Genomic DNA, 25,953 nt, shown 5'->3' on the forward strand with positions numbered 1-25,953 from the left:
CTAAGAAAGTCCCTCTGCTGGTATTCACAAACCAGCTTTTCCTGTGTCTTGTCTATTCCTAGGCCTTCCACTCATAAATTAGTATTAGATGCATGAGAGGGAAACTTCTTCCAGGAACCCAACTGAATAAGAGCACTATGGGAGTCTAGGTAATGCCCCCCCTAAAGGTATCAGCATCTGTATCCCTGGAAACTGCGGTTACATAGCAAAACAGATAAGCCATGATTAAACTGAAGAGTTTGGGATGAAAAGGTTAGGGCTGGAGAGATGGCTTAGCGGTTGAGAGCACTGACTGCTCTTCCAGAGGTCCTGAGTTCAATTCCCAGCAACCACATGGTGGCTCACAACCATCTGTAAAGAGATCTGATGCCCTCTTTTGGTGTGTCTGAAGACAAGTACAGTAGTACTTATATATAATAAATGAATAAATCTTAAAAAAAAAAAGAAAAGGTTATTCTGGGTTACCCACTGGACCCTTAATTGCCACAAAGTATCCTTACAAAAAGGAGGCACAGGGATACTTGATACCAGACAGGTGTTTCCAACTGACTGATGCAAAAGTCAAGGAATTCTGGTATGCTTAAGAAGATAAGGGTGGATTCTTCCTCTAGAGCTTCCAGAGGGAGAACAGTCTATATGACCTCTTTATTTGAGCCAACTGAAACTGTCTTCAGACTTTAAGAGGAGAAAAGTGTCATGTTCGAGCTTCCCTGTTTGTAGGAACCTGTTGTAGCAGTCACAGAGAATTAGTACTTACTCTCTGTCTTCCCATTACTGTACTTGCAATCTCTGCTCTTGTATAATAAATAGAATGCAAGGTCAGAACATATTTAGTTAGTGCCAAATATCCATGCATAAGAAACAATTTTTATTTATTTCTTTATTAATCTTTATTAACTTCAGTATTTCTTATTTACATTTCGATTGTTATTCCCCTTCCCGGTTTCCAGGCCAACATCCCCCTAACCCCTCCCCCTCCCCTTCTATCTTGGCTTCCCCCTCCCCATCCTCCCCCCATTACTACCCTCCCCCCAACAATCATGTTCACTGGAGGTTCAGTCTTGGCAGGGGCCAAGAGCTTCCCCTTCCACTGGTGCTCTTACTAGGCTATTCATTGCTACCTATGAGGTTGGAGCCCAGGGTCAGTCCATGTATAATCTTTGGGTACTGGCTTAGTCCCTGGAAAAAATGCTATCTTTTTCCCATTGGATGGTTTTGGCTCCTTTGTCAAAAATCAAGTGACCATAGGTGTGTGGGTTCATTTCTGGATCTTCAATTCTATTCCACTGGTCTATCTGTCTGTCTCTGTACCAATACCATGCAGTTTTTATCACTATTGCTCTGTAATACTGCTTGAGTTCAGGGATAGTGATTCCTCCTGAAGTCCTTTTATTGTTGAGGATAGTTTTAGCTATCCTGGGTTTTTTGTTAATCCAGATGAATTTGCAAATTGTTCTGTCTAACTCTCTGAAGAATTGGATTGGTATTTTGATGGGGATTGCATTGAATCTGCAGGTTGCTTTTGGTAAAATGGCCATTTTTACTATGTTAATCCTGCCAATCCATGAGCATGGGAGATCTTTCCATCTTCTGAGGTCTTCTTCAATTTCTTTCTTCAGAGGCTTGAAGTTCTTATCATACAGATCTTTTACTTGCTTGGTTAAAGTCACACCGAGGTATTTTATATTATTTGGGACTATTATGAAGGGTGTCGTTTCCCTAATTTCTTTCTCGGCTTGTTTCTCTTTTGTATAGAGGAAGGCAACTGATTTATTTGAGTTAATTTTATACCCAGCCACTTTGCTGAAGTTGTTTATCAGCTTTAGTAGTTCTCTGGTGGAACTTTTGGGATCACTTAAATATACTATCATGTCATCTGCAAATAGTGATATTTTGACCTCTTCTTTTCAGATCTGTATCCCTTTGATCTCCTTTTGTTGTCTGATTGCTCTGGCTAGAACTTCAAGAACTATATTGAATAAGTAGGGAGAGAGTGGGCAGCCTTGTCTAGTCCCTGATTTTAGTGGGATTGCTTCAAGTTTCTCTCCATTTAGTTTAATGTTAGCAACTGGTTTGCTGTATATGGCTTTTACTATGTTTAGGTATGGGCCTTGAATTCCTATTCTTTCCAGGACTTTTATCATGAAGGGGTGTTGAATTTTGTCAAATGCTTTCTCAGCATCTAATGAAATGATCATGTGGTTCTGTTCTTTCAGTTTGTTTATATAATGGATCACGTTGATGGTTTTCCGTATATTAAACAATCCCTGCATGCCTGGGATGAAGCCTACTTGATCATGGTGGATGATTGTTTTGATGTGCTCTTGAATTCGGTTTGCCAGAATTTTATTGAGTATTTTTGCGTCGATATTCATAAGGGAAATTGGTCTGAAGTTCTCTTTCTTTGTTGTGTCTTTGTGTGGTTTAGGTAGAAGAGTAATTGTGGCTTCATAGAAGGAATTCGGTAGGGCTCCATCTGTTTCAATTTTGTGGAATAGTTTGGATAATATTGGTATGAGGTCTTCTATGAAGGTTTGATAGAATTCTGCACTAAACCCATCTGGACCTGGGCTCTTTTTGGTTGGGAGACCTTTAATGACTGCTTCTATTTCCTTAGGAGTTATGGGGTTGTTTAACTGGTTTATCTGTTCCTGATTTAACTTCGATACCTGGTATCTGTCTAGGAAATTGTCCATTTCCTGAAGATTTTCAAATTTTGTTGAATATAGGTTTTTATAGTAAGATCTGATGATTTTTTGAATTTCCTCTGAATCTGTAGTTATGTCTCCCTTTTCATTTCTGATTTTGTTAATTTGGACGCACTCTCTGTGTCCTCTCGTTAGTCTGGCTAAGGGTTTATCTATCTTGTTGATTTTCTCAAAGAACCAACTTTTGGTTGTGTTGATTCTTTCTATGGTCCTTTTTGTTTCTACTTGGTTGATTTCAGCTCTGAATTTGATTATTTCCTGCCTTCTACTCCTCCTGGGTGTATTTGTTTCTTTTTGTTCTAGAGCTTTTAGGTGTGCTGTCAAGCTGCTGACATATGCTCTTTCCTGTTTCTTTCTGCATGCACTCAGCGCTATGAGTTTTCCTCTTAGCACAGCTTTCATTGTGTCCCATAAGTTTGGGTATGTTTTACCTTCATTTTCATTAAATTCTAAGAAGTCTTTAATTCCTTTCTTTATTTCTTTTTTGACCAGGTTATCATTGAGTAAAGCACTGTTTAACTTCCATGTATATGTGGGCGTTCTTCCCTATTGTTATTGAAGACCAACTTTAGCCCGTGGTGGTCTGATAGGACACATGGGATTATTTCTATCTTTCTGTATCTGTTGAGGCCTGTTTTTTTTTTTTTTTTTTTTTTTTTTTATTAACTTGAGTATTTCTTATATACATTTCGAGTGTTATTCCCTTTCCCGGTTTCTGGGCAAACATCCCCCTCCCCCCTCCCCTTCCTTATGGGTGTTCCCCTCCCAACCCTCCCACCATTGCCGCCCTCCCCCCATAGACTAGTTCACTGGGGGTTCAGTCTTAGCAGGACCCAGGGCTTCCCCTTCCACTAGTGCTCTTACTAGTATATTCATTGCTACCTATGGGGTCAGAGTCCAGGGTCAGTCCATGTATAGTCTTTAGGTAGTGGCTTAGTCCCTGGAGGCTCTGGTTGCTTGGCATTGTTGTACTTTTGGGGTCTCGAGCCCCTTCAAGCTCTTCCAGTTCTTTCTCTGATTCCTTCAATAGGGGACCTATTCTCAGTTCAGTGGTTTGCTGCTGGCATTCGCCTCTGTATTTGCTGAATTCTGGCTGTGTCTCTCAGGAGCGATCTACATCCGGCTCCTGTCGGTCTGCACTTCTTTGCTTCATCCATCTAGTCCAATTGGGTGGCTGTATATGTATGGGCCAAATGTGGGACAGGCTCTGAATGGGTGTTCCTTCAGTCTCTGTTTTAATCTTTGCCTCTCCCTTCCCTGCCAAGGGTATTCTTTTTCCTCATTTAAAGAAGGAGTGAAGCATTCACATTTTGATCATCCGTCTTGAGTTTCGTTTGTTCTAGGGATCTAGGGTAATTCAAGCATTTGGGCTAATAGCCACTTATCAATGAGTGCATACCATGTATGTCTTTCTGTGATTGGGTTAGTTCACTCAGGATGATATTTTCCAGTTCCAACCATTTGCCTACGAATTTCATAAACTCGTTGTTTTTGATAGCTGAGTAATATTCCATTGTGTAGATGTACCACATTTTCTGTATCCATTCCTCTGTTGAAGGGCATCTGGGTTCTTTCCATTTTCTGGCTATTATAAATAAGGCTGCAATGAACATAGTGGAGCACGTGTCTCTTTTATATGTTGAGGCATCTTTTGGGTATATGCCCAAGAGAGGTATAGCTGGATCCTCAGGCAGTTCAATGTCCAATTTTCTGAGGAACCTCCAGACTGATTTCCAGAATGGTTTTACCAGTCTGCAATCCCACCAACAATGGAGGAGTGTTCCTCTTTCTCCACATCCTCGCCAGCATCTGCTGTCACCTGAGTTTTTGATCTTAGCCAATCGCACTGGTGTGAGGTGAAATCTCAGGGTTGTTTTGATTTGCATTTCCCTTATGACTAAAGATGTTGAACATTTCTTTAGGTGTTTCTCAGCCATTCGGCATTCCTCAGCTGTGAATTCTTTGTTTAGCTCTGAACCCCATTTTTTAATAGGGTTATTTGTTTCCCTGCGGTCTAACTTCTTGAGTTCTTTGTATATTTTGGATATAAGGCCTCTATCTGTTGTAGGGTTGGTAAAGATCTTTTCCCAATCTGTTGGTTGCCGTTTTGTCCTAACCACAGTGTCCTTTGCCTTACAGAAGCTTTGCAGTTTTATGAGATCCCATTTGTCAATTCTTGATCTTAGAGCATAAGCCATTGGTGTTTTGTTCAGGAAATTTTTTCCAGTGCCCATGTGTTCCAGATGCTTCCCTAGTTTTTCTTCTATTAGTTTGAGTGTGTCTGGTTTGATGTGGAGGTCCTTGATCCACTTGGACTTAAGCTTTGTACAGGGTGATAAGCATGGATCGATCTGCATTCTTCTACATGTTGCCCTCCAGTTGAACCAGCACCATTTGCTGAAAATGCTATCTTTTTTCCAATGGATGGTTTTGGCTCCTTTGTCAAAAATCCAGTGACCATAGGTGTGTGGGTTCATTTCTGGGTCTTCAATTCTATTCCATTGGTCTATCTGTCTGTCTCTGTACCAATACCATGCAGTTTTTATCACTATTGCTCTGTAATACTGCTTGAGTTCAGGGATAGTGATTCCCCCTGAAGTCCTTTTATTGTTGAGGATAGTTTTAGCTATCCTGGGTTTTTTGTTATTCCAGATGAATTTGCAGATTGTTCTGTCTAACTCTTTGAAGAATTGGATTGGTATTTTGATGGGGATTGCATTGAATCTGTAGATCGCTTTTGGTAAAATGGCCATTTTTACTATATTAATCCTGCCAATCCATGAGCATGGGAGATCTTTCCATCTTCTGAGGTCTTCTTCAATTTCTTTCTTCAGTGTCTTGAAGTTCTTATTGTACAGATCTTTTACTTGCTTGGTTAAAGTCACACCGAGGTACTTTATATTATTTGGGTCTATTATGAAGGGTGTCATTTCCCTAATTTCTTTCTCGGCTTGTTTCTCTTTTGTATAGAGGAAGGCAACTGATTTATTTGAGTTAATTTTATACCCAGCCACTTTGCTGAAGTTGTTTATCAGCTTTAGTAGTTCTCTGGTGGAACTTTTGGGATCACTTAAATATACTATCATATCATCTGCAAATAGTGATATTTTGACCTCTTCTTTTCAGATCTGTATCCCTTTGATCTCCTTTTGTTGTCTGATTGCTCTGGCTAGAACTTCAAGAACTATATTGAATAAGTAGGGAGAGAGTGGGCAGCCTTGTCTAGTCCCTGATTTTAGTGGGATTGCTTCAAGTTTCTCTCCATTTAGTTTAATGTTAGCAACTGGTTTGCTGTATATGGCTTTTACTATGTTTAGGTATGGGCCTTGAATTCCTATTCTTTCCAGGACTTTTATCATGAAGGGGTGTTGAATTTTGTCAAATGCTTTCTCAGCATCTAATGAAATGATCATGTGGTTCTGTTCTTTCAGTTTGTTTATATAATGGATCACGTTGATGGTTTTCCGTATATTAAACCATCCCTGCATGCCTGGGATGAAGCCTACTTGATCATGGTGGATGATTGTTTTGATGTGCTCTTGAATTCGGTTTGCCAGAATTTTATTGAGTATTTTTGCGTCGATATTCATAAGGGAAATTGGTCTGAAGTTCTCTTTCTTTGTTGTGTCTTTGTGTGGTTTAGGTATAAGAGTAATTGTAGCTTCGTAGAAGGAATTTGGTAGGGCTCCATCTGTTTCAATTTTGTGGAATAGTTTGGATAATATTGGTATGAGGTCTTCTATGAAGGTTTGATAGAATTCTGCACTAAACCCATCTGGACCTGGGCTCTTTTTGGTTGGGAGACCTTTAATGACTGCTTCTATTTCCTTAGGAGTTATGGGGTTGTTTAACTGGTTTATCTGTTCCTGATTTAACTTCGATACCTGGTATCTGTCTAGGAAATTGTCCATTTCCTGAAGATTTTCAAATTTTGTTGAATATAGGTTTTTATAGTAAGATCTGATGATTTTTTGAATTTCCTCTGAATCTGTAGTTATGTCTCCCTTTTCATTTCTGATTTTGTTAATTTGGACGCACTCTCTGTGTCCTCTCGTTAGTCTGGCTAAGGGTTTATCTATCTTGTTGATTTTCTCAAAGAACCAACTTTTGGTCCTGTTGATTCTTTCTATGGCCCTTTTTGTTTCTACTTGGTTGATTTCAGCTCTGAGTTTGATTATTTCCTGCCTTCTACTCCTCCTGGGTGTATTTGTTTCTTTTTGTTCTAGAGCTTTTAGGTGTGCTGTCAAGCTGCTGACATATGCTCTTTCCTGTTTCTTTCTGCATGCACTCAGCGCTATGAGTTTTCCTCTTAGCACAGCTTTCATTGTGTCCCATAAGTTTGAGTATGTTGTATCCTCATTTTCATTAAATTCTAAAAAGTTTTTAATTTCTTTCTTTATTTCTTCCTTGACCAGGTTATCATTGAGTAGAGCATTGTTCAATTTCCACGTATATGTGGGCATTCTTCCCTTATTGTTATTGAAGACCAGTTTTAGGCCGTGGTGGTCTGATAGCACGCATGGGATTATTTCTATCTTTTTGTACCTGTTGAGGCCCGTTTTTTGACCAATTATATGGTCAATTTTGGAGAAAGTACCATGAGGAGCTGAGAAGAAGGTATATCCTTTTGCTTTAGGATAGAATGTTCTATAAATATCCGTTAAGTCCATTTGGCTCATGACTTCTCTTAGTCTGTCGACATCACTGTTTAATTTCTGTTTCCATGATCTGTCCATTGATGAGAGTGGGGTGTTAAAATCTCCCACTATTATTGTGTGAGGTGCAATGTGTGTTTTGAGCTTTAGTAAGGTTTCTTTTACGTATGTAGGTGCCCTTGTATTTGGGGCATAGATATTTAGGATTGAGAGTTCATCTTGGTGGATCTTTCCTTTGATGAATATGATGTGTCCTTCCTTATCTTTTTTGATGACTTTTAGTTGGAAATTGATTTTATTTGATATTAGAATGGCTACTCCAGCTTGCTTCTTCTGACCATTTGCTTGGAAAGTTGTTTTCCAGCCTTTCACTCTGAGGTAGTGTCTGTCTTTGTCTCTGAGGTGTGTTTCCTGTAGGCAGCAGAATGCAGGGTCCTCGTTGCGTATCCAGTTTGTTAATCTATGTCTTTTTATTGGGGAGTTGAGGCCATTGATATTGAGAGATATTAAGGAATAGTGATTATTGCTTCCCGTTATATTCATATTTGGATGTAAGGTTATGTTTGTGTGCTTTCATTCTCTTTGTTTTGTTGCCAAGACGATTAGTTTCTTGCTTCTTCTAGGGTATAGCTTGCCTCCTTATGTTGGGCTTTACCATTTATTATCCTTTGTAGTGCTGGATTTGTAGAAAGATATTGTGTAAATTTGGTTTTGTCATGGAATATCTTGGTTTCTCCATCAATGTTAATTGAGAGTTTTGCTGGATACAGTAACCTGGGCTGGCATTTGTGTTCTCTTAGGGTCTGTATGACATCAGTCCAGGATCTTCTGGCCTTCATAGTTTCTGGCGAGAAGTCTGGTGTGATTCTGATAGGTCTCCCTTTATATGTTACTTGACCTTTTTCCCTTACTGCTTTTAATATTCTTTCTTTATTTTGTGCGTTTGGTGTTTTGACAATTATGTGACGGGATGTGTTTCTTTTCTGGTCCAATCTATTTGGAGTTCTGTAGGCTTCTTGTATGCCTATGGGTATCTCTTTTTTTAGGTTAGGGAAGTTTTCTTCTATGATTTTGTTGAAGATATTTACTGGTCCTTTGAGCTGGGAGTCTTCACTCTCTTCTATACCTATTATCCTTAGGTTTGATCTTCTCATTGAGTCCTGGATTTCCTGTATGTTTTGGACCAGTAGCTTTTTCCGCTTTACATTATCTTTGACAGTTGAGTCAATGATTTCTATGGAATCTTCTGCTCCTGAGATTCTCTCTTCCATCTCTTGTATTCTGTTGGTGAAGCTTGTATCTACAGCTCCTTGTCTCTTCTTTTGGTTTTCTATATCCAGGGTTGTTTCCATGTGTTCTTTCTTGATTGCTTCTATTTCCATTTTTAATTCCTTCATCTGTTTGATTGTGTTTTCCTGGAATTCTTTCAGGGATTTTTGCCATTCCTCTTTGTAGGCTTCTACTTGTTTATTAATGATTTCCTGTGTTTCCCTAAGTGTGTTCATGTCTTTCTTGAAGTCCTCCAGCATCATGAGCAAATATGATTTTGAAACTAGATCTTGCTTTTCTGGTGTGTTTGGATATTCCATGTTTGTTTTGGTGGGAGAATTGGGCTCCGATGATGGCATGCAGTCTTGGTTTCTGTTGCTTGGGTTCCTGTGCTTGCCTCTCGCCATCAGATTATCTCTAGTGTTACTTTGTTCTGCTATTTCTGACAGTGGGTAGACTGACCTATAAGCCTGTGTGTCAGGAGTGCTGTAGACCTGTTTTCCTCTCTTTCCGTCAGTTATGGGGACAGTGTGTTCTGCTTTCGGGCGTGTAGTTTTTCCTCTCTACAGGTCTTCAGCTGTTCCTGTGGTCCTGTGTCTTGAGTTCACCAGGCAGCTTTCTTGCAGCAGAAAATTTGGTCTTACCTGTGGTCCCGAGGCTCAGGTTCGCTCGTGGGGTGCTGCCCAGGGGCTCTCTGCAGTGGCAGCAACCAGGAAGACCTGTGCCGCCCCTTCCGGGAGCTTCAGTGCACCAGGGTTCCAGATGGTCTTTGGCTTTTTCCTCTGGCGTCCGAGATGTGTGTGCAGGGAGCAGTCTCTTCTGGTTTCCCAGGCTTGTCTGCCTCTCTGAAGGTTTAGCTCTCCCTCCCACGGGATTTGGGTGCAGAGAACTGTTTATCCGGTCTGTTTCTTTCAGGATCCGGCGGTGTCTCAGGCGCAGAAGTCCTGCCGCTCCTGAGCCCTCCCCCACGGGAGCCCAGAGGCCTTATACAGTTTCCTCTTGGGCCAGGGATGTGGGCAGGGGTGAGCAGTGTTGGTGGTCTCTTCTGCTCTGCAGCCTCAGGAGTGCCCACCTGACCAGGCGGTTGGGTCTCTCTCTCACAGGGTCTGGGAGCAGAGCGAGGCCTGTTTTATGACCAATTCTATGGTCAGTTTTTGAGAAAGTACCATGAAATGGTGAGAAGAAGGTTATATCCTTTTGTTTTAGGATAGAATGAAGAAACAATTTTTACGAACTCTTGGCTTCTAGTTTCTTTGGGGAGGGCTGACACAGGTCACTCCATCTTGTTGGTATCATACATGGTTTTGCCATGGAGGATAGACTGCCTTCAAACTTATAATTCTCATGCTTCTGTATCCCAAGTGCTGAGTTTACACACAAATGCTACTATGCCCAGCTTGACTTAGTTTAGATTTGCCAGAACCTCAAGGGAAGAAATCTATGGTGTGTATAGTAACCTGTTCCAGCAGCCACAGGAAACTCTTACCCCTCCACTTACCCAGCGATGGTACTTGATCTCCAGTGTGACCCAGCTTTTCAGGTTCTCCAGTGTGACTGAGAATCATCAGTAAAGCATTGCTGCTCCACCCACACAGTCCACGAGGATGAGGAAACAGCTTGTTTTTCTGCCTTGGTCATAAGAAATAAAGAAGGATGAGTAGGGTGGCGGGGGTTATAAAGAAATTCTAAATCTACTTCCTATTCCTTGAAACATCCTGACTGAACCTTGATTAAAGTTAACAGCCCCCAGCTGCTCTGGCTCCAGAATTGTTGTAGAATTTTTTTTCCATCTGAAGCCAACATACTTCTGTGTTTCTTTCAGAGAAAAGAATGGGGCTTTAATATTCCCATATTAGCAGTCATACAAGGGGTAGCAGAGCAGCCTGGACCCTGACCCTCCCCACCTCCTCCAACCAGCAACAGGTTTCTGGCCCATACCATGTGTTCTTCTGATTTCCCTTAGGGTGAGTCATTAAGAAGGATGGTTAGAAGAACTGAAGAGGGAACCAAGAATTGCAAAAGAACACAAAACACATGTCCTAGAAAATATTGGAAAATAAATATTGGGATGAGTGTATGTTTTGCAATCAGTAGATATGTGAAGAACTAAAAGAGGTTTTGAGAAGGTCTCTTGTAGTCCAGGCTGGCCTCAAACTTGCTATATAGCATAATGCATACATACTTGAGGCACTCCCCAAGTGCTGGGATTACAGGTATGTGCCAGCCTGCCTGGCTGGGAAAACATTTCTTTAAAAAGAGTGACCAAGTTTGGTGTAGTTGCAAGTGCCTACAATTCTAAAAATCCTAACGGTGAGGCAGGAGGATCACAAGTTCACCTTTGTGAGACCTTGACTCTGAGTATAAAATCTTAAAAGTTATAGGGATACCTTTTAAAGGTGCTTGAGCCCTACCAGCTTGCAGTACGAAGACCTGGGTTCATTCCCTAGTACTACAGAATAAAAATATTAAGCATACAAAAATTAAGGTTACAGTATAAAAAAGATGACACAGAAAACATTCAGTTAATTTTATGACCACATTACTAGTTAGGAGGGTGAGGGAGCTGGTGCAAAAATAAAAATTAGCACATTTTGAAAAGAATTTTAGTTTATGGGGTTAAATTACACACTGGAATTGCCAAGTGGTGACTCAGAGTCTCCTCATGTAATGAACTGAGAAATGTCCAGAGAACATAAACAGAAAGGAGGAAGAGAGTGAATGGTACCAGACAGTATAGACAGAAAATTGGGCACAAGTTGAGCTGAGAAACCTTGAGGTTCCTGGGCCTGGCATGGTGGCACATAGCCTTTATCCCAACACTTGGAAGATGGAAACAGGAGGACCAGGAGTTCAAGGTCATCCTCAGCTCCATACTGAATTGCAGAAGACCCTATCTCAAAACAAACAAGCAAGCCAACCAACAAAAGGAAAAGAAAGATAATCCCGCTGACAAGTTTTGGGGTTGTGTTTCTAAGAAAAGTGAAGCCCTCCACAAGGTGGGAGTAGAAATCTACCTTTAATTCCACAGGTGTAGAAGGTGAGATGTGGGTACATTGAGTCCTTAGTCAAGTGAATGAACTGGATCTGAGGTTAGGAAAGTCTGAGTTTTCTATCATGCTAGTGTCTGGGGTAAGATCTTACATTAGTTTAAGGGATGTCTCATCTTCTGTGCCTGGGAAGGACATCCTACAGCTTAGGAACCCTAACATGCGTCTAGCATTCCCTATCCAGGCCTCCCACTGGGAAGGCCTGAGCATTTTTACAGGTTCTAGAACTCGGACCAAATTCTTAGAAAGGTAAATAGGTTATCTTTGTAGTCCCTGAATGCAACAGAGCCAAAGAGCCTATTTCCTTAGGTGTCTGTAGGATTAGTTTCTTTACAGTCAGTTGATGGAGTATAAAAGATGGAAAGTGTGTGTCTACATATGGAGCAACCTGATGGACCTTTTCCATGGTGACACTCATTGAGGGAAAATACTTGTTGATGCTTGTGAGCTTCAACATCCTACCCTTGTCCCATAAGCTGTTGACACCATTGAGGTAAAGTAAGTGTACTACGTAGGGTTTGGTGCAGAGGGGTCCTGGTACAAAGGTGCTGGGTTGGCACTGTGCTATATTCCAATTTTGTGAGGTTTGGGACTATTAGCACTCTTGGCATTTTTGTACACCACTTCAGAATATCCAAGTGTGAAGCCGTATTCTTAAGGAGTTGGGAGTGGTATGTCTTTGCCTCCAAATATGGCTGTTGGGTTGGCTTTCTTTTTTGCAAAAAGAAATTGGATACCATGAAGGCGTATATTATTGTCTTATTCTAGAGATGTCTTATTTATACAAATACAATAAAAATAATTTGAATGACATACAGATGTGCCAGGGGTTAATTATTCTCAGATAATTACCAAGTGAGCTTTTTAAAAGTTATTCATTCATAGTTACTCAGAAACATTTACTGTACAATGTCAAGGTTATTAATATCAAAATATTGGTAATTTTCCAGATTCAGCACAGATCACAGTAAGGAAGAAAATGTTTTATCTTTGATAATCTAGAATATATTGTATCAACTCTTTGTTCATTTAGAGACTCATTATTACATTATTACATCTCAACTAGGTCTATTTTCATTTAGACTGCATGTCAAAATTGTTCTATTCTGAAAGTTCTGAAAGATGTCTAAAAATGACAACAGAATGAAGCCTGACAACTTTGCCACTATTTGTTACACAACAAAAGCCTCAACAAGAAAAAACAACATTCTCAGGTTTTAATCAGGCTTGTGGGTCAGCATCTCTTGGCTCACTCTGCAGAGCTAATTTGTGTAACTATGGTTATAGCTTGACAAAAGGCCTTTTCTGAGCCATGAGACAGGCCCGTGTGTGTGTGTGTGTGTGTGTGTGTGTGTGTGTGTGTGTGTGTGTGTTTGTGTGTATGAGTAGAGTCTCACCTTGTAGCCCAAGCTGACCTCAAGTTTGTGGATCTTTCTGTTAGTCTGTTGTTTGATGGGATTACAGAAATACATTGTTACAGAAGTCCTCTCTGTTTTTATTTTCTATGCATAATGTGTACTCTATTGATACTTTTTATTTACTTTACCAGTCTCTACTCTCTTTCTTTTGTTTGTTTTGTTTTTCTAGTCAGAGTATTTTGTTATAGCCTTGGCTATCTTAGAACTAGCTCTATAGACGAGACTGGTCTTGAACTCAGAGATTGGTCTGCCTCCCAATCTACTATCTATTTAAAAAAAAAAAAAAAAAAGTCAAGCTTCCCCTCAGAAAGAGCTAGAGATACAGCTCAGTGGCAGAGAACTTGACTAATCATTGTTTGCTATGTCCTAGGGTTCAGTTTCTAGCACCACCAAATAGTGATTACAGAAACAAAATAAACCTCTCCATAGCTCCGGAATCTCTTATTATCCCACTTAGTATGTCTTAGATGCTCTCTGCCCCCCACAACCCACTTAGCATCTATCTGTGTTGGGAGATCAGTAGACCAACTTGGTCTCATTAATTGCTTGCAGTTGTTTTTGGAGGGTGGCCTGGTTTAGTAATCCTTGCCCACATTGGAATGATGAAGGGGCAAGAGCTACATGGTTCAGCTTTTGAAGAGTAATGTTGCGTGCAGCTTTTGCTACCCTGCTAATTCTAAGCTCCAGCCCCAGAGAGTATTGGATCTGTGAATAAACAAACAATCAAACAAACAAACCAAAAACAAACAAAAAACCCAGACATACACATTGCTCAATTTCAGCCTGCCTTCTTGGCGCCTCCAGTCTACCCTAGCTGTGAGCCCTTCCCATTAGTCTTAGCTAATCACCTCTCAACCAGTCCTAGCTTCAGTTGCTCAGCCACCTTCAGTTCCAGCTCAACAACGCAAGTCTCACATGGCTGGTTGGCTTTCTTCCCTCCAAAGCATGTCGAAAACTCCTTTCCTCTTGCTCCTGCATCTGCTAACTTGCCTGCTGGGACTCCCACTTATTCCATCCAGCTCATTGGCCGCTAGCATCTTTATTGATGGATCGAGAACCAATTGGGGAACAGGACCTTAGCATCAGAACCAACCTCTACAGAGCAAGGGCAAACTTAAGGGTTATAGTCTGTAATGGTGAGCAGCTGGAAATATTTGCTGTTTGTGTTTAAAAAACTAAACTTGGACAAAATTGCTTGTGGGGAGTGGCTTGGGATTAATGACTATGAGAAATATCTAAAAAAAATCACAAACTGAAATAATAGCAGAATTAAAATGAAAGGTAGCTTACTATGAAGAACAAGAGGGTTGGTGAAAAATGAGTGAAAATAGTCCAAAGGAACCACTGAAAAATACTCAGGAGTTACAGGCTCATAGTCTAGAGGAGGGATTCAACTGAAGGCAGCACGAAGAATGTCATTGAATCATTTTATCTGCCCACCACTTCACGGGTATCTTACAATTATGGTTTCAAATAGGCCTGGCTTTTCCTTCCCATTGAAAAATAATTATGTGCCAGGTGGTGGTGGCATACACCTTTAATCCCAGCACTCAGGAGGCAGAGACAGGCAGATCTCAGTGAGTTCAAGGCCATGCTGGTGATCTACAGAGCTAGTTCCAGGACAGCCAGGGCCACACAGAGAAACCCATCCCAAAAAGCAAAGAAACAAAATTTAAAAGAAAAAATTATGGGTCGAACTATTATTAATACTATTAATTTTATTTTAAGAGCTGAGGTCCTTGCTATATTGCCCAGACTAACTTTTGAACTCCTGGGATTTGAACTTCCAGACTCAGGCTTTAAGTGTAGCCAGGACTATAGTTGTATGTCATCCATCACACACCTCTCAGCAAGATCCTTTAGCAGGTTACCTCACACAATACATAGCAGTCGAAGCTGCCTGAGAAGTAGGTGCTCCCCTCCTTTGAGGCCATCCTCTAAAGGGATAAACTTCAACTTTGAGCTACTTTTAGATAAAAGGCTTACAGAAATAAAGTATCTGGTTTGTTTCATCTCTTTATCTGGGAATAGAGTCTTGCTATGGGCCTCAAACTTGTGATCCTCTTATCCCAGACTCCACAGTGCTGGAATTAGAAGTGTGTGTCTTCTACCACATCTGGCTTCAGATACTGAGAAAGCATAAAGCAGGGGTTGGAAACATGGCTCAACAGTTAAGAGTACTTGTTCCTCTTGCAGAGGATCAGGGTTTGGATCCTAGCACCCAAATAGTTGCTCTCAACCGGGGATCAATCATCCTCTTCTGGCCTTTCTGGGCATTGCATGCATATGGTACACAGACATGCAAAACCCTGTTACAAAAAAGAAAATAAACAACTCTTTAAAACTAAGTATAGAGGACCACTTAGACCTCTGGAAGATCACCACAAATATATGCTGTAGAGAAATATTAATTGTGAGCCCTTGGTAAATTTCCACTTTCACTGCAGAAAACCCATGGTCCCTCTCTTCCTCTGTGTGTGCACACATGTGTATGGATATCTCTGTATGTGTCTGGGTGTCTCGGTGTGTGTCCTGGAGTGTGTGTATGTGAATATTGGGGTGTCTGTGTATATATGCGTCTGGAAGGAGGGTATGTGTGTCCGTGTGTCTCGATATGTGTGTCTAGGAGGGGTTTATGTATGTCTGTGCATATGTCTGAGTATGTGTCTGGGGATTGAATCTAAGCCATCTCTTGTACCAAGCCCTGCTTGCCATCAGCCACACTCCCAATCCAATGCAGAAAGCTCTTCCAGATTTTGCCAAGAGGACTCTGAGCTGTTTTTGTAAAGTTGCTCAAAATGAACACTTGGGTGTCTCCTCCTTGGCTGTTTGTGCTGATTTTCCTCATCTGGGATTCTTCCTAGAAGCTTGGATTCATTTTTGAATTTGTAAAGGGTGTTATGTGTCATGCGCTCCCTTGCCCTACCCCACCCCCCATCCTTGGGAAGACTGACACCTGGAATATTTAGCTGAGCAGTAATGGGAATGTCAGGAATCCAGGAATGTCCTCATTTCCTGTGGGGAGCATCTAATTGAGCCCAGCATGGGGCTGTCCTTTAAGCTGCACCTTTCACAAACATCTCTGAGTAGAGACAGCACAGGAAAAAAGGCTAAGCCTGTGGGAGACAAGGGCAGGGTAACAGGGTTTGACTTGGTGCCCTTTGAAGGGCTGCTTTGAAATGTTCAAAGCCTTTTGCAACACTTAGTGGGAGGGGTTATTGATTCATATTCCTGATTTTATAAGAATTTGGTGTTAGATGGCATGCGGAGAGGTGGACACCAAATAGGTTCTCAGGCAAAGGGGATGGCTCATCTGGTCCATTTTGCTCCCTAGCAGGCAGGTGGGGTTCCTAAAACTAAACGGGAGTTTCCTGCCTGTTGTCTTTTTTCAGATAATTTAGGGGAGATTTCATATGTTTTGTACCATTAATGGAATTCGCAGCCTCATTTGCCAACAGTATTTCCCCCACACCCCCCTCCCACACACCCTGCAGAGGATTCATTGGTAGGGCTAACTCCCTGCCTAGCCTTTTCTTTTACAAGTAAATGCTAGTCAATGCTTTTCCATGTGAAAGACATGTTAAGACATAGATTTTCTTTTTCTTATCTCTGTCTTTTTAAAAAAAATGTTTTTATATTAAAGAGAGGGTTATATAGCCTTTCTTGAATATCTTTTGTGTGCTTGGCAATTTCAACTTTTTCATTCATTTAGTTTTCTCCAGTATTATCCAAGAGAGAGTTACCCAGGGGTTTATAAATGAGGAACTGAAGCTCATGGGTTAAGTGATTCTGAGGGGCCCAGGTTGTAGCTCAGTGCTGAAGCATGGGAACTTAGCAGGAGAGAGGGCTCAGGCTCAATTTCTAGTACAAAGAGTCCCAAATGAAGAGGGAACATCTGACTTCAGAACCCCGTGTCCCTTCATAGAGCACCCCAAGATTCTGGGAGTGACTTACTAATGATATGCGCAGGCGGACTCTGCCACCCTTTACACCTAGCTTTACAAGTGGCAGTGTCTGTCATTGTATGTGGAGAAACGGGTCCTGAGATTTCCAACCATTTTCAGGCCTCACACCCCACGCCCTATTTATGTTCACTGATGAATCCCAGGGAAGTGTGGAAGAAGAGAAGGAATAATTGTTTCCCAACAATTAAGTTGAAGTCAAACATGCTTGTTTTTATTTTGGGAAGTATTAGAGGGAAAATTGTTTTTCTACCAAGAAAGCATGAAGATATTAGGTTGTTTCCAGCAACTGATTGTGGAGTGTAGAGTGGGGAAAAGTTATTCAGTAGGTAGTGACTCTAAGCAAATGGAAACAGACGAGCCCTGGAACTTTCTTTAAGGATTTGAACTGATTGTTTGCAGGTCTCCTAAGGAGAGAACTGCCTTAGGCTGTAGACCATATAGCCTTCAGTGAAGTTATAAACTAGAGTGACTCTCTTTCTCTGTCACTTTGCCTCTGGTGTCTTGGGGGTCACGAGGCCAGACTTACCTGCAAGTCATCATCATCTGCTCTCAGCCTGACTTTGTTCATCTGTGAAATAGAAAGAACATGAGTACCTTATGCGGCCAATATGACGGTGAGAAAACCTAGTCATGATACATGTGACAGATCTGCAGTAAACTGTGGCTGTACATAAAGCTGTTACTGCTCTGCCTGCCGCTTTAATCCCTGCTTCACATATTTTCTTTTTTTTTTTTCCTTCCATCAAAACCTCATTGTTGTAACTCTGCATTCTCTACCCTGCACTATGACTATGGCTTGTTCATAGAGTATTAAAGATGTTTGTTTCACAGCAGGGTCTTTTTAATTTAATTTAATTTTTTTTTAACTTAAAGACTTGGTGGAGACATAAAATACTGTGAAACTGATCTCTTGTCCTGAGTCATCACTGCAGTGCTTTTGAAGGAAAGGAGTGTACTAACATATCTGAGCAGCTTCCGTGGAACCTTGAAATAGCATCTTGGCTAAGACTTAACACAGAAGATGAAGCCCAACTGCCTGCAGTTTCTAGCTTACCAGGAAGCAGCAGGCTAGCCTTGGATGAGTTAGCCCATCTGTGGTGATGCTTAGAGCAGTGTTTTGTGTTAGAAAGAGCTATGGCAATGGTCATAAGGTCACTGCAGCAGTTCTGGTGGATGAGGAGAAATCACTGTCTTTGTGCCACCTTGTGGAGAGCAGAGGAGTTCTCCTGGAAAAGACTGAGAATGCATAGAACAGTGAAACAGCTAAGGGGAAATGTAATGGCTTTCTTGTGCTTAGCTTGACTCTTAGTGACTAATTGTCGTGGAGGGATTAAAGTCCTCTGGCCACTATTAGTTATAACTGTAACATATAATACGATCATCATATTTAGAATTTAATACCACACCATGCAATGATCATTATAGAACAATTTCATTAAAAGTAGGTACTTTATAATTTTTTATACTTGTAAAATTATCTTGCTTTTGAGACTGGGTTTCATGTAGTGTAAGGTAGCCCAGGCTAGCTTCTAGCTCAAGGTAGCTGAAAATGGCCCTGAATTCCTGATTCTCCTGCCTCTATCTCCTTAGTACTGAGGTCACAGAGGTGTACCACCACACCCAGCAAAAAAAATCTTGTTTTATATAGTACACTTAAAAATTCACTTTATTCACAAAATAATTATAAATTGACTTGGAAATTGTAATTTTTCTAGAAATGTTGCTAAAAGGGGTAAACTCTCAAAACAGAAGTGTTGTATTATTATTTAAACTCTCAGAACACAAGTGCTGTATTAGTATGTAAACTCTCAGAACACAAGTGCTGTATTAGTAAGAATAGAAAGCTTAAAACAAGGACCAGGTGATGGAGGAGTAAATCAATCAGTGTTATTTTGTTTTCAGGAACTTAATATTGTCTGCTCTTTTAAGCAGATTTTTAAAGGAGTGTGTGTGTGTGTGTGTGTGTGTGTATGTGTGTGTGTGTGTGTGTGTGTGTGTGTTTTGTAAAGAGGAACTAAAAAAGAAATGTATCAGTGGCTACAGTTCTTGCCACATGGACTATTGTGAAATGCCCTCCTATTCTGCGCCATCACTTTCTGCTCCTGCCAACACTTCATTTCTATTTTCATTTTTATCCTTTTATAGTTTTGCATGCTGGCATTTGGCCCTAGTTGGTACAAACTTCTCTTTTTCAGTTGAATAGTTATTTTTCATGAGTCACTTTTGGTGGGAAGATCAATTCTTTCATGTGCTGTAGTGGGTAAAAGATTGTGGACTTGCCAGGAAAGTGAGAAAGATTCAGAAATCTGTAAAAGTTCTGACAGAAGCTCTGGCTACTTTGGTGCATGCAGAGGTTGGGGATGTTTTATAGTCTCTAATATTTGAGACAATTGTTCTAAGTTGTCCTCTTTGTTCAAAACATGTTATATTTGTATTGGCTTTTACTTCTTCAAGTACGGAAGCTAGGATCTGGTCCCTGTGCACATTAGTAAGTATGTCCTCTGCCTCTGAGCCCAGATGCCCATTGCTGTTATTTTACATTTTCAATCTAACTAGTGATGGAAGTGAGGGATCACCACATTCTTCCTCAATGTTAAAAACATCTGTGTATCTTATTTTGTGCTTTTTACTCTCTTTTACTTAGCTGTTTTGTCTTTGTGAGCATTGGTATGTGTTTGCATGTCTATAGTATGCAGTTGCATATGTGTTAGTGGGTGAATGTGTGTGCGCTTGGCTATTAGAAAACCTCTATCTTACTATTTTTTTTTTCTTTTTTCTTTTTTTCGGAGCTGGGTACCGAACCCAGGGCCTTGCGCTTGCTAGGCAAGCACTCTGCCACTGAGCTAAATTCCCAACCCCCTATCTTACTATTTTTAATATCTTTTATTTAACTTTGTGTATGTGTCTGAGTACAGATATGTGCACATACATGCAGGAACCTGTGAAGGCCAGAGGCTTCTGATGCTCATGGAGTTAGGATTACAGCCAGATGTGAGATGCCCAGCATGGGTGCCTGAAGAACGGTCTTCTGTTAGAGTACTGTGTGGTTTTAACCACTGAGCCATTCCTCCAGTTTCTCCCTCCTTCCCGTTGTTTTTCAAGTCTTTCTCTGGCTTGGGGTTCATTGAGTGGGCTAGGCTTGGTGGCCAGAGAGCCCCAGGGATCTGTTTTGTTTGTCTCACTTATAATGGGACTCCACACATCTGTCACTATGCCTGGCTTTTTTAGGGGTTCTGGAAATTGAACTCAGGTCCTCTGTTTTTGTGGCATACATTTTACAAACTGAGCCATCTTTTCAGCTGCCAATATCTCTCATTTGGTACTTTACCCATCTGATAAGGAATAGATGGGATGATTATTATACCTGTGTTTAATAAACAAGTTATTTTGTTAAATTGCTTTTGCAAGGGAAGCATAAACAGAATTCTTGTATATATTCCCCGAGTACTTTCCATTTGCCATGAGTCAGGGTGCAAAATACAAAAAACAAAGTTCTGACCCTTTAACTGTTCAACACTTAGAGTCTCCCCTACCTACCTGGAGAGATGAATCTGTAATTAAGAGTTCTGGCTGTTCTTCCAGAAGACCCAGGTTCAATTCCCAGCACCCACTTGGTAGTTCACACCTATCTATGACTCCAGTTCCATGGAATCCAATGTCTTCTGACTTCTAAGGGTGCCAGGTAGCATGTACTATACAAACATACGCCCAAGCAAAATACTCATACATAAAAATAAAAACATAAATAAAAGAATTCCCCTTGCCTCTATTTCTCAGTAAACAAAAGTTAGAAGAAGGAGGAAGAGGAGAGTGAAGGAGGAAGAGGAAGAGGAAGAAGATTCTCATAGAAACAAAACCTTCTCTTTCTTTCTTTTAGAGACAGGGTCTCACTAAGTGGCACTAGCCAGGCTGGAGCTTTCCGTCAATTCTGCCTTCCTTTGCCTCCCTGGTGCTGTTGTTAAAGGCATGCTCCTCAGGGACAAAGCTTTTTGTTTTAATGTATATCCTCAGCTGAATGCTCTGTGCCTGTAATCCTAGTATCTAGGAAGCAGAGATGGGAGGATTGTGAATTTCCATGTTAGCCTGGGCTGCATAGTGAGTTTCTGTCTTGTCTTAGTCAGGGTTTCTATTTCTGCACAAAACATCATGACCAAGAAGCAAGTTGGGGAAGAAAGGGTTTATTCAGCTCACACTTCCACATTGCTGTTCATCACCAAAGGAAGTCAGGACTAGAACTCACACAGGGCAGGAAACAGGAGCTGATGCAGAAGCCATGGAGGGATATTACTTGCTGGCTTGCTTCTCCTGCCTTGCTCAGCTTGCTTTCTTATGGAACCTAGGATCACCAGACCAAGGATGGCACCACCCACAATGTACTGGGCCCTCCCTCCTTGATCACTAGTTGAGAAAATGTCTCATGGAGGCATTTCCTCAACTGAGGCTAGTTTCTCTGTGACAATTCCAGCTTGTGTCAAGTTGACACACAAAACCAGCCAATACGTCTCAAAAAATAAAACAAGGAAAATAGCTGCAACAATGGGTCGCCAAAGTATTCCCCAGTTGAAATCTAATTTTGTGGAGAGATGTGGGCTTCCATTTCATGTTGGAAGTGATAGAAAACAGGAATCGGAGTTTCATATACACATCCCAGATGTGGGGCAGGGGCAGGTGAATCTCTGTGAATTTGAGGCCAGTCTGGTCTACATAGTGCATTCCAGGACAACCAGGGCTATTTTGAGAAACCCTACCTAAAAATAGATAGATAGTTTAGATAGGTAGATGATAGATGGATGGACAGATGGACGGACAGACTGACTGACTGACTGACTGACTGACTGACTGACTGACTGACTGACTGACCAACCCACCCTTAAGAAACCAACTTAGAGAAAACCCTGGAGATATGCGTCAGTTAATAAGAGTGCTTGCCTACTGGGCACCAAAGACCTGAGTCCTATTCATTGCACAGCATAAGCTTAGGGTTTATGAAATAAGAATATGACCATACACAGGATGAAGAACTAAACACACAGTTTTTCTGCAGGCTTTTTAAAGTCTCTTTCTCTTTCCTCTCTTGATCAATAAAGAGCATCTATGGAATCCCTTTTAAGGACCAGGTATTGAGCTAAATCCTTCATTAGCATTAATTAATTATCAACAACGCCCCTGCTATTTGGACCTATAAGTATAAAAACTGGATTATCATTTGCATAAGTTTTTGGCCTGATGTGAGATTGTGTTATGTACCTGTGTACCTAGTTCTCATGAGGGATCCTAGACTGAATTTCTAACGCATAAGACCATTCATTTTAATGAACTGGTAAGTGATAAAGGCACTTATTTGACAGCTAGCCTGGTGATCTGAGTTTTATCCCCAGGACCTAACATGGTAGAAAGAGGAAGAATTCAAAAGCTGGGTACTGATCTGCACATGGATGCCATGTCATGCCCTCCTCACAAACACAAAGAAAGGTTTAATTTTTTAAATTAAAAATTAATCACTTTTGAGAGGGACTGAAGTGAGGAATTTGGGCACACCAAGCACACTCTACTGCTGGGCTACACAGGCAGCTTCCATAGCAGCAGGGTCAACATAACTACCGTGGTTTGATTGACAATTCAGATTCTGAAGTGAAGAGGTAGAGAGAACGCAAGAAAGAGGAAGGACAGTCTCAGGGAGGAGGCGTTAATAGTTAGGCCAGAGGGAGAAAGATTGAAACTATGGGAGCAGCATCAGTAACCAATAAGTACACTGGGCCTCATATCTGTGAGTTCTGGACCCCAGTTCAAACAGTATGGATAGAAAAATGTTGGGAAGAAATAACATCTGTTCTGATCTCATCCAGATGTTCTCCTAAACTGTATGAGCACTCATCATATTAGGTATCACAGATGATCCTAGGGATAGTTCATACTGTGAGAAAGGGTTGTAACGTAAAGCTTTCCAGTTTTATTTGAGTGACTTGAGCATCTGTAGACTTTGCATCTTCAAGGTGCCATTGAGCATATCTCCTAACCCACTCCCCAACCTGCCTTCAAGGGGAAATAGACAGGGGTCTGTACATGGAAGGGAAACACACACACACCATTCTTCTGGCCAACATTATATGATAACATGGAATGTTGCATTTATTAGGGATCAGTTGTATACAAGGTGCTGTGCAGAGTTCAGAAGAGTAAATAGTGAATTCTGAAAAATAATCCAACCAAGTTCAGAGAACCCAGGTTGCTCACATGAAACAAGTTGTCAGTAGAGTTCTGGAGTGAAGATGAATTCAGACAAGAGAAAATCAGAAAAGGAAAAGGAGAGGCTACAGTAGCCCAGCTGTTGGTTAAGCCCACTACGGAGGCAGGAGGTTGCTTGGGCAGCATGCAGGGGTGGAGTCAAAGACTCTAGATAGGGGCCAGTGTGGGAACCCAGAATATGGATGAAAAGATTTTGATTCCATTACATCCAATAAGATATCAGATCTCTGAAAAGATTTTTAGGGAATGGTCTGTGGCAGCAGATGTGGGAGTAGCAATCAATGGGTAGAAATGGGAGCTGTTGGGCAGAGAGCACTGTGAATGAGTGAGTGAGCTGATGATGGGCACAAAGACAGGACTGAAAGGAGAGAGATGAAAGCAGTCAGTATAGGTATAGGTAGGAGGAGATTGAGAGGGAGTTGCATTCCCTTGCTTTGCTTTGCCTTCTACTATCAAACAAGGATACAAGGATTCAAGATCCAAATCGTCATCTGTCACATGGCCAGCCTCATGGTACCAGAAGCCTGAGCATATAAAATATGTAGAGGCTCAGCCTGCCCCACATGTGGCCCACACATATACAGCCACCCAATTAGATAAGATGGATGAAGCAAAGAAGTGCAGGCTGACAGGAACCGGATGTAGATCTCTCCTAAGAGACACAGCCAGAATACAGCAAATACAGAGGCGAATGCCAGCAGCAATCCACTGACCTGAGAACGGGACCCCCATTGAAGGAATCAGAGAAAGGTCTGGAAGAGCTTGAAGGGACTTAAGACCCCATATGTACAACAATGCCAAGCAACCAGAGCTTCCAGGGACTAAGCCACTACCTAAAGACTATACATGGACTGACCCTGGGCTCTAACCTCATAGGTAGCAATGAATAGCCTAGTAAGGGCACCAGTGGAAGGGGAAGCCCTTGGCCCTGCCAAGACTGAACCCCCAGTGAACGTGATTGTTGGGGGGAGGGTGATAATAGGGGGAGGATGGGGAGGGGAACAGACATATAGAAGGGGAGGGGGAGGGGCTAGGGGATGTTGGCCAGGAAACCAGGAAGGGGAATAACAATCGAAATGTAAATAAGAAATACTCAAGTTAATAAAGATAAAAAAACAAAAAAGGAAAAATAGCTGGGCATAAAGGTATTAATCCAGTGATTAAGGCAGATTCATCATTGATGGAATTTAAACTCAGAATAATTAAGAAAAACATTAACGATGAATTATAGGTATATTTCTCTAATGTATATATGCTATTTGCAGCACAATCCAAGTTTTACTAAAGAGAAATGAGAAGTGTTTAAGTAAAAAAAAATATGTAGAGGCTCAGATGAGACTGTGAGTCTTTGTCATTTTAGAACCTTGCCATTCAGTGTCTTCCTTCTGGTCTATTCAGATTTATGCAGCCACTGCCATAAGCAATTCAGAGTATTTTTATGACTCTAGCATACTTCCAGCCCCAATTTCCCTTCAGTTCCTTTAATCTTCATTCTTTGGAACCACTGAACTGATTTCTTACTGAATAAATCTGCCTATCTGGGCATTCCATAGACCTGCAAGCACAGAATTTGTTGTTTTTGTGTCCAGTTAACTTCACTTAGTTCATTATCTTTAAGGTTTATTAGTATGACAACTTCATTCTTTTTTTCATTACTAAATAATATTCTACTGTGTGGTTATACCATGTTTCACTAATTATCATCTGAGAACCATGTGGATTTTGTTCCTCTTGACTGTTATGAATAATACAGACATTTGCATATATGTTTTTTGTGAACACGTTTTCATATCTCTTAGGGTGGAGTTTCTGTGTTGTGTAATTGTATTTACACTTGGGGAAATTCTAAAATATTTCTGATAGGACACAATACTTTGTTTTTAAATTATGTGACCCCTTCTCTTTATGCCAAAAGGGGCAGGAATGGGTCTAGCTCATTGTTTTGTTACACTACATAAATAATGTAAGTTAACTAAAACAGAACTACAATGGGCGCTTATATCTGGTGTGTGTGTGTGTGTGTGTGTGTGTGTGTGTGTGTGTGTGTGTGTGTGTAGATATCCACAAAAGCCAAAAGAGGCTATTTGGAGCCGTTGGAGTTAGGAGTTATAAGCAGTTGTGAGCCGCCCAACATAGGAATTGAACTCTGGTCCTCCAGAAAAGTAGTAAGTGCCTGTAACTACTTGAGCCATCTCTCTAACCCCAACACCTCTATTTGAACTACTGGAAGAGGGGAAAAAAATCAGTTAATGTAAATATCTTTGGTCAACCTCAAGATAACTGTTAGGGTTTTTGTTAGTTTTGTTTTGTTGTTTGTTTGTTATCATTGAAGAAAGGCCGAGGATCTCTTTGCTCCCTGAGTGAGAATCAAAGTAATGCTAGTACTTGGGGGGTCTAGAGAGATGGTTTAGCAGTTGGTAGGTTAAGATCATTATCTGCTCTTCTAGAGATCATGAGTTCAACTCCTAGCACCTAATATGGTGGCTCACCACTGCCTATAATGGGATCTGATGCCCTCTTCTGGTGTACAGACACATATGCAGACAAAGTACTGTGTGTATATAAAATAAAAAATAAAAGTTATTTTTGGTGGGGAACCTAACCTTAAAAAAAAAAAAGAAAGAAATGCTAATTGGCCTCAGAGT

At 41.0% G+C, this 25,953-nt stretch overlaps 1 protein-coding gene across 1 annotated transcript in view; it reads left to right on the forward strand.

Annotated features, from left to right (window-relative positions):
- Colec12 (collectin sub-family member 12) overlaps window positions 1-25,953 on the forward strand; it is a 187,669-nt gene that overhangs the window by 13,200 nt on the left and 148,516 nt on the right. The window lies entirely within an intron of this gene.

The sequence above is a fragment of the Rattus norvegicus genome, chromosome 18 (genome assembly GCF_036323735.1).
Source record: "Rattus norvegicus strain BN/NHsdMcwi chromosome 18, GRCr8, whole genome shotgun sequence".
Lineage (NCBI taxonomy): Eukaryota > Metazoa > Chordata > Mammalia > Rodentia > Muridae > Rattus > Rattus norvegicus.